This window comes from Aplysia californica, unplaced genomic scaffold (genome assembly GCF_000002075.1).
Source record: "Aplysia californica isolate F4 #8 unplaced genomic scaffold, AplCal3.0 scaffold00224, whole genome shotgun sequence".
Taxonomy (NCBI): domain Eukaryota; kingdom Metazoa; phylum Mollusca; class Gastropoda; order Aplysiida; family Aplysiidae; genus Aplysia; species Aplysia californica.
In genome coordinates this window covers 466,262-476,416 of record NW_004797494.1, presented here as the reverse complement: position 1 = coordinate 476,416, position 10,155 = coordinate 466,262, and positions in this window count along the sequence as shown.

Here is a 10,155-nt window from a genome sequence, read left to right as displayed (position 1 = left end):
CCCCCCCCCCCAACCCACAAATTCACCAATTTGTTTAAGAAGCGACCTATCTTGTTATGGCCCGTCGTCGGCGTACAATGTTCCCAGTCTCCCTGGTGGCAGAATCCAGAAACGACGTCTGTCCAGAGCTCGACAGCAGACGACCGGAGAAGGATAACTCAATTATTCAGTTGACACGCCTGTCGAGCGAACCTACGCACCGCGCATGCGGCCTAGAGCCTGCTCGAGTTCCGGAACACAACGTTCACTATCGTCTGCCCCTGCCCTGTTGTGAAAGGTGGCTAATTTTGCGCCAATTTGAGCGCATTACTGGACGCGGGCTCGTCATTGGTCGACAGCTTGGTGGCACGTGATATGTTGACTTCTCGTTTAATTCGAGATTGCAGGATCAACAGTGGCCGCTCATCTTTCTGTTCCGAGTCCCGTGGATGAAAGTGGACGAGCAAGCAGAGGGAATGGTCATGGTGCTATGGAGAAGTTAGCGTGATGCCACTGAAAGTTTTTATTGCTAACGTCAAAACACACTTGTCCGATTTTCGCGGAATTTGTGGTTTGAATGGCATGAGCCATGCAGGTAAAAGTTTTCCGAATTAGTTGCCGGCTGATCCAAAGTAAAAAAATATGTTTTTCGATGGCTAGTGAAATATGATTTTAATTGTTTGCTACACAATGAAGAAGAAATAATAAGAATAAGAATTGCTTTAAGCGTTTTTGCCTGTATGGATAAGGTTATTTATGCAAGTTTCCAAGTATTTTACCGAAATAACTCTACCCAAAAGCATCATCCATTGACAATTAATCTTGTTTTACCGTTGTTGTTTGGGTTTTATTTGTCTTGGCAAATGTATGTGATTGCCATTGACAGTACAAACTTCTAAAGTTGCATTTATGAAGCACAGTTCTAACCTCTAGCTATTCCTTCTACTATGTTTAGCTTTTGTATAGCGCACATCTCCGCTCAAAAGCAGACCTGAGATCATTCTGAAACAGCCTCAACTTCCTTTGAAGCACACAGTGCAAGCGGCTAAACTTTAACATACTGATAAGACCCTTCGCTGTCTATGGCCCGTTACCCATTCCCACTTGGGTAGAGTGAGGGAAATTCGTGTAAAGTGCCTTTCCCAAGGACACAACGTCGGGCCCGCGGCTCGAATCCCCGAACCCGCAACCTCACGATTAGCACTGGGAGGCCAGTCTGACAATTCAATCATGTAGAACCGACCAGTCGGCCAAGTGTACAATCACCTTAAGTTACTTTACAACTGAAACCAAACACACACCCGCACAATGTGATACTGATATTGCCCAGATTAAGGGTTCTGGGGTCTCAGATGGGGCACAATTCTGAACCATAAGAATCCAGTTCTATTGACACAATCTGATTCAGCATTGTCGATTGACCTAAAAACATACCCGTCTGATGTCTATAATTTGAAACGGGTTTTCTTTACCATGTGCCTTTCCTTAGTTTCAATGAAGATTCTGTATATAGATGGAACTGTCCGCGAGCTCTTATGTTGTTTCATTTGAAAGCTTTAAGATTCACTCAAATCTTTCTCGGTGTTTCTTTCTCTCAGGCCACGGCTTTTTTGCGTCTCGATAGACGGTAGTACAGCAACGAGTATGATACAGCTTTGCCTGGGCGGTAAACACCGACGAAATAAAAGTTGTTCCCGTATCTGATCCGGACATTGCGGATTGCCTTGTTAGTGAGACAACTTCCTGGGCCTTCGGCATATTGTGTTACGGTGGCCAATTCCTTTCCACGCCGCCTTTACTTCTCCAACTCAAAGTCAGGTACCCATTACTGCTGGGTGGGCAGTTCCTTTCCACGCCGCCTTCACTTCCCCAACTCAAAGTCAGGTACCCATTACTGCTGGGTGGTCAGTTCCTTTCCACACCGCCTTTACTTCCCCAACTCGAAGTCAGGTACCCATTACTGCTGGGTGGCCAGGAGGGGGCGGAAAAAAATCGATGTCCAAACCGAGGCTCGAACCCGGACTTTCCGTGTCCGAATCAAGGCGCATGGAGCATTGCATAGGTGGATATGCGTTACATAAATGTAGTCCATTATTATTATTATTATTATTATTATTATTATTATTATTATTATTATTATTATTATTATTATTATTATTATTATTATTATTATTATTATTATTATTATTATTCAGAGCCGAGCGCACTAACCGCTCCGCCACCGCGCCCTCTATTGGGGAAATAGAGGAAATAGATTTTGCCAAAACAGTACTTCCCTCCCTTTAGACCTTGACTTACCTTATAATATGGTCGTTTTTTAAGCACAGTTAGGGGGCTATCCCGAAAAATGCTGTTTTGGGAAAATCGAAGGTAAAATTTTTGCCCCTCGTTCAGTTTTTTTAAAAGAAAAAAGAGAGTTTTCTCTATAACCAAACAAATATACACACCAATGAAACCAAAGTGCTCCTATAGGTAGGGCAAAGCCCACTCTCGGCGTAATTAAAGATTTCTGGAAACCCAAACACCCAAAATCCGGGTTAGTCCGCTTGTCCTTAAAAGAGACCATATACTCATACAAAGAAGAAGCATTGCCAACGCGTTTGGAATCAAGAACGGGGGTAAGAGTGGGCTTCCTGCTCACCAGGTCTAGAAGACACCAATATTGTCCCGTTACCTCTTATTGCTCAAGGCTCATAGAATCTGGATCAAATTTTATTTCTAGCATGAATATCTAGTTGGGCTAAAGTCGGAAATGGCTGCTGCTACAAAAAGCCATTTTTGAAGCGTTTTATGTTACCTGGACACCGGCCAGTTTGAAGGTACGTCTCTTAATAGCCTCAGATGATGACACCACGCTCCGTGAAAATATTTCAAGACAGACTGGACTCCTACTTAGATTCGAAGCTCAAACTTGGTCGATGTAGAGCAAAAACCTTCAATGTCACACTGAAAGACTGCGATACAAAAGGTGTTTAAACAAGACAAAATAGCAGAAGTGGAACAACCCCACAGAACTGAAAGTTTAAAAAAGTACAACTTCATTTGCAGCATCCACTGTTATAAAACGTTTGCACTTCTCACATCAGCAACATTCTTATTAGGAAAAAAATAAATATTCTTTTTACTTTAAAACCGTGCTCTCTACCTTTGAAGTCAAAATGGGTTAGGGAGCAAATGAGACAATAGCTTCAGAAAGTCTCCTTCCAGTCAATAAATCCAATGAGCTGTTCTAGATCTAGTAGCTATGATAATGTTGGGAACCGCAAAGAAAAATCCCCCCCCCAAAAAAAAAACAGGCGGATTCAGATCACTCTGAATACGGTTATACGATGGCTTCTTCAACTGCAATTGTCAAGACGTGGTGGAATAAGGCGCTCGTCAATGTTTGGGTATATGGGGTTATTGTTATAATCTTAAAGCCTGTTCATTTGCCTTCCTTTTAATTAAAAAATACCCATCAATCTTGAATAGAAGTAGAGATATTTGCGATTGGAGGAAGTCAGAGTCACCTGGTTTCAAAGGTAAAATTAGTGAGAAAATAGCTGCCAAAGTGTGGTAGCTTCCATAGCTGGATGTCTTTGGAAACTGAAAATGTACATGTTTTGTGCCTTTAATAAATGTTTTTCCAGTAAAATTCACACAAAAATCTGTTTTAAATGGACATAAAAAGTGTTGAGCCTTAATAGAGAAAATAAGAAAAAAAATTGCCCATCAGCCAAGAAGAAATGCTGATTTCTTTGATTTAATTGTTTTGTAGAGCGCCGGAGTTCACCACGATGCCTCACAATTAGCTCTGTGTTTAACCCCTCCGCACTACCATCAACAAAACACACAATCCCCTACCCACTGTCACCTTCCAACCTTTACTTTATACCACATTGTGAGCTCACCTCCTCGCCCCCCCACGCCCCCCCCCCTTTTTTCCATCTTTTTCTTTTTCTTACTTGTCTTTTGTTTGCAGGTTTTTCAACTTGGCGACCCGCAAACACGGCCTCCCAACACGTCCCACAGGTGTTCCATAGAGCCTGGTCCCGTCTTCCTCTTCCACACCCCGCCCACCGCTTATCTCTCGTCATCGGATACCTCGTCGTTATTGTCATCATATTTTCCTCGGCCCCGTCATCGGCCCTGTTCAGTTACCCCCTTTATCAGCGTCTAGAAATCGTGTCGTGATTTACAGCCTGTGCCGTGTCCCCCGTGTTCCCGGAGTGGCACAATGGCCGAGGACCCCGGGGACCGCCTCACACACACACGGCGCTCTGTTCGCGCTGCTGTTCACACCCTTTGGTTAGAAAACTAATACCTTCTTACTACTACGAACTGCTTGGGGGACTTTGGCGATGGTCCTGATCACTGTTCTCAATCAAAGTAAAGCTTAGTCGCCAGAGTTGACGAATAAATACTGTGGCTGTTTTACACCGTTGGGTTAGTTTAGTTTAGTTTTAGTAGAGGTTTTACGCCGCTTGCAACTGCATAAGGTCATATGAGCGCCAGAAGATGAGAGGTGGTACAAGGGAGTAACAAACATTAAAAAGAAGGAGGGGAGATATAGACGATACATTATGTTTGATAGGAAAGAAGGAGCAAACCACACCAGAGCACCCGCCAACCACCCACATGCCGTTGGGTTTGTAGAAAACGTCACTATAATACCTTATCACAGACTGATTGTATGACTTAACCGATAGCCCTCACTTTCCTGAACGAACCTTTTCTTAGTCACCAGAATTGACGAATGGATATTTTATCACAAAAAAGGTTTAATCGCCAATATGATTGAAATCTGATGCTCGGTCGTAAGTGCAAAGAGGAACACTTTGCTTGCCCCGAACCAGCTACACAAACTGGATAGTAACATCTGGTAAATTTTTACTTTCACTCCCGCACACAGATGCACTGTTTCATGGGTCAAACTGCTGTACTGTTTGCTGCAGATCACACATAAAGCCACTAAAACTGTCGCAAATCAATTATTTTCAAGACAATTTCAAATCTAACTGTAAAATATCAAATTATGGGTTAAAATACGGGGCATGCCCCCCTGTAACCCCCCAGATTTTCTTTTACCGCAGTGGGGCAGCCCCCCTGGAACCCCCCGATTGGTCCAAAGCATGTCTATCTCGTTTAAACACAATCAAATATTTCAAAAACTATTAATTTGCGACGGAAATGAAGTTGATATTCGTGTTCAGCGCATCAATATTTATTAGGACATGGACAACTGGTAGCTGAGTGTGAGACGGGAGGGAAAGTTAAAAAAATACCTAATATCTATTCGTGTTTGTCTCTCGCATTTTAAAAATCAAAGATGACTTCAGAACCAACAATAACAACAACGACAACAACAACAACAACAACAACAACAATAAACTAATAAAGAAACAAACAAATCAACCCCCCAAAAAAATAAAATAAATTTTTTTTTTTAAAATGCACCCAACATTTTGGGCAACAATTGTTTTGAAAATACTATTGGGGGAGGGGAGGGGGAGGGGGGCTGAAAAATAACCAAAAAAACCAAACCAAGTTAGACTTTTGATTTTTCTTACCCATCCCATTGTACCCGACGTCTTTATGCGAGCTGTACCTTGCTCTCTCCCCCAAAGATAGTGTATAACAAGATATTTCACTCCTCTCTTTGAGTTAATTAATTAAAAGTGTCCTTAAAATCAGGTGGCGCCCTCTTCAAAAAAGTGCAAACTTTGCAAACAGTTACTCTACTTGTGTGAAAAACAATAACAGCGAAACTAACAAACTGTGCTATCCCTATTCTTCTTCAGGAGAAACGAAAGAGGTTCAAAACAAAGATCATCAATAATCTATTTTTAGAGGCACATCAAAATAAAGATTGCAGCGCCATCTGAACCAATGCGCGGACTTCCGCGGACACTTTTTTGGTTGAGTGAACTATCTTCTTATGTATTGTCTTTGTCTCCGCTCCTCCCATTGCAAGTATCGATACGGGTTGCCTTACAATAATACTGGCTGTGAATGTGTTAGTTGCCCTGCTTCATGTAATGACGAATAAACTAATATCACCTCGATACCCCCAGTGCCCCGGAGTACCCAGAATGGTATCGATCTTAAGCCCTTTTTTTTTTTACAAGCTTGGAGGTTTTCTCAACCCAGGAAAAACCCACCTGCGGGAGAGACAGCTCAGAAGGAAGGAAGGAAGGAAGGAAGAAAGGAAGGACCGCTCTGGTGGTCTGTGGTCACAAAGTAAGCCACCCAAGGAGGGAGATGCGAGACCTTTCGCCACCCAAGTGCCTGTCTTTTGGTTGTGGTTAAACAAGCACTGTCGTTGATTGATGAAGCCACGGAAAACTGGGGTGATAATGATGGTTTATTTTGAGTAAAGAGAAGCGCATCAATATGATGAAGGGAAGGTCGTTTAGTTCAGGGAAAAAAAATCTTAGATGGACAGAACGACTGATGGAAAGAATAGAAATAGAATGTTCTAGTGGCGCCCTCCAACCACCTGCTCAAATGCTGTTATTGCCTCACACGAAAGAGTAGAACTCACCTGTCTTCTCTCACAGCAACTAAAATACGGTAGAATGATAAAATAAGATAAGATAAGATAAGATAAGATTAGATAATACGTACTTTATTATCCCTGAAGGAAATTTTTCTTGGCTGTACAGGACCGTAAAACACATGCAGATATAGATAAAAATGTTTAATTATATATTACTCTCATTAGAATTCAATATGAAAAGAGAAGTAAAGCTGATAAAACGCACATTCACATCATATATATCATTCAACCATATGCAGGATTTTAATTACAAGACTTTTGGAGTTATATATATATATATATATATATATATATATATATATACATATATATATATATATATATAGAGAGAGAGAGAGAGAGAGAGAGAGAGAAAGAGAGAGATCTACATACTCTAAAGAGCAACACACATCTATGCTCATTCTGGCAAAAGCCTTATGCTAGATGGTAAAAAAAAACAACTTCTTTTATATCTTTCCTTCTTCGTTTTTGGAGGTACATATCTGCCACTGCGTGAATGGAAAGCGGTGTTGATTAATAAGGTATAAGTTCCACTTTTGAGCCAGTTCAGCATTACTCTCAGTTATGGAAACTTCTAAAAAAAAACCCCAAAAAAAACTGAGAAAAGTTTCCTGAGAAAGACATATTGATAATGTCCTCTCGGAGATGAGCGTTGAAGAATGAGATACCGCATCTTTTTGTTGGGATTTAAAATAACGTAACTTCCCCAACTCGACATTTTTCTTGCTTGCTGTCGAACGCTGGTGGAGATCTTTGCGTATAAGAGGATTATGAAAACACGGTCATAACTCGCTTATCCGGTGTGACGATCTTTTTCATGCTCTTTTGCTCCTCAATTGCGTTTATAATACATGATGCAGACGAGCTTTTATTGCCTTAAGGGCATGGAGGCCTTTATCATCCAGGAACAGTACAATTTGCTGTGGATTTTAGGGGACACATGTAACTCTGGTTAAAGCGTTAGATGAATCGATAGAGTTGCTTTTTCATAAAACTGCTCAACTTTATGATCCTTGTCTCTGATTGTAGCTGGTTGGCGACTTGGATCAACGCACAACGGTTAAGATTTTAAGATTTGCAAGGGGTCAAAATTTACCCTTTCTTCCTTTAAGTTTTTTCTTTCTTTAACTTGTTCTCCTGATAAAGAGTCACGTGTTCGGATATCTGAAACCAAGAATTAAACCATGTCTAAGGAGCTATTAAAGTTCATCATCAAATATGACGTGATTACTGTGCTGATTAAAAGCATGTGCAACAGATGCTGTGATGTACGGATGAGTGTGTTTAGTCGAAGCCTCATAACACTTCAGAGATGTGTGGTTGATTGTGCTGGTGGTGAGCAAAAGTGGAGTAATATCCAATCGATAAGAAAATCAAAGTGAGGGCACCAAGTTGCTTGAATTAATGATATCATTAATGGAAGGTGATGACGAAACAGATAATGGTTTTTGTTATAACACTCACAGCCGTTGAGTTGCTCGTTCTTTTTCCCTCTCTTTGTCTTTCAGCAGCAACACGAGACGACAAAGATTTCGAAACTGCTAAAGTCTGCGGTGTGGCTGTTAGGCATTTGGCAGTCGCAGACAAAAGACCTGACTTCTGTTCCTGTGTGGAGATAATTTCCCATTGAGCATCTCGGTCTTTCTACTGGGACGTTGTATCCACCTCAGTGTAGGGATGGCCGGACATGAAGGGTCGAATCCTTCCTTCTGAATAATAATAATAATAATAATAATAATAATAATAATGCATAGCATTTGTATAGCGCAAATCCTCGCTCAACAGAAAGCTCTATGCGCTTCACAATCTATACTATTACCCCAGCAGACCTGAGAGAATTCTGAAACAACATTAACTTCCTGGGAAACATACAGTGCAAGCGGACATTTATAGGCGCTAAAACACTAACATACTGATAAGGTCTTTCGCTGTCTATGGCCGGGTACCCATTCCCACCTGGTCAAAGTGAGGAAAATTCGTGTAAAATGTCTTTCCCAAGGACACAACGTCGAGCCCGCGGCTCGAACCCCCGAACCCGCAACCTCACGATTACGAGTCCGGTAGCCTAGTAACTAGATGACTAGGCTAAAGTGAACTGTATTGACGGAGGTACATTGAGTGGGTTGTGTCCTCTTGAGCCGACCGGAGATATGAAGCAGGGCTCTCGTGGCCTGGAGGTTAAGGTGTTGGTCTGTCATTCAAAGGTTCCGGAAATTTTCTTCTCTAAAACTGTCTCCTTTCGCCTCCTTTCCTGCTCTCTAGCAATGTACTGTCATCTACTTTCGTCTCTACTTTCTGCCTCCACCCCCTCACCTCCTTTGCCCCCTCTTCTGGGCTTCTGAATCTTTCTGCAGCCTTTCTACTACTACTCCTTGGCTCCTTCTTACTGCTGTCTTTCAGCCACATCCCTGATCTTCTGGTAGGAAAGATCTACACCTTGTCTTCTCGGACAAGGGCAAAAAATCTCGGAGGGCCCGTGTGCTAGTTGCACAGTTTAAGATCCCTTGGGGATCTAATATCGATAAGAGTAGCCTTCGAACAAAATCTAAAAGAACGTGTTTCTCTCTGTTTTCGTCTTGATGATGCCATCAAAGTTGTTAAAGCATGTTCTTGATTCGTCCTAGCCCTTGCACAGGCAAGCTTTACGAGCCGGCTTCAAGGTTGAATAATCCGAAAAAATAATATTTTTGTGGGTATGCGATATGATCTCTCTTGGTCATTTTTCTATTACAACTTTCCCATTAATCTGGTTTTAATGTCTTTCTTTCGTCAGGACACCCCCTTGTGAAAGAGACCCACACATGAAGAAAATGAAAAAGAAATGAGAAAGGGGGGAGGAGAGACAAGTCTTTGTGTCTGAGCCTCTTGTGCGTGATCCAGGGGTCACGCCCACCGGAAACCGGATACGCATTGCATTGTGAGTGAGGGGAGCACAACTCACAAACGTGGTGACGACACTGCACGCTAAACACCCATAACGCCATCGGCTGCTGCTGCTGCTGCTTCTGATGCCCGCGAAATGGCGAGTTCTGATTGCAGTTTTCAGACAAACTATTGGCGTCTGGGAGGATTTCCGTGCGTTTGTGAGCTCTGGGGTGAAAGAAATGAGAGTTTTATATGTCATTCCTTTTTCGGAATATTGTTTACGAGAGGGGTCTTTGAAAGTATAAATTTATGCTGTAACATGGACCATGCATTCACTGCAGGTTGCAAGTTAGCAATTATGTATAATAATATTATATTATCCCTTTTACAACGTCGATCCATCAAGTAAGCCTTAACTTTTACCAAGCCGGAAGCTTTTATGTGCTCGAATATGATCTAAGACTTGCTCACCGATGGCATTTACAACAGGCAGTAATTGCCCTAATTTATATGATCATTCTGGAGACGGACTGCTTCGACCCTACCTGTCAGGATAGGCGATCCCAACAGAAATATAGACATGCTACAGCCAACAGAAATATGGACATACTGCACTGCAGCCAACAGAAATATGGACATACTGCAGCCAACAGAAATATGGACATACTGCACTGCAGCCAACAGAAATATGGACATACTGCAGCCAACAGAAATATGGACATGCTACAGCCAACAGAAATATGGACATACTGCACTGCAGCCAACAGAAATAT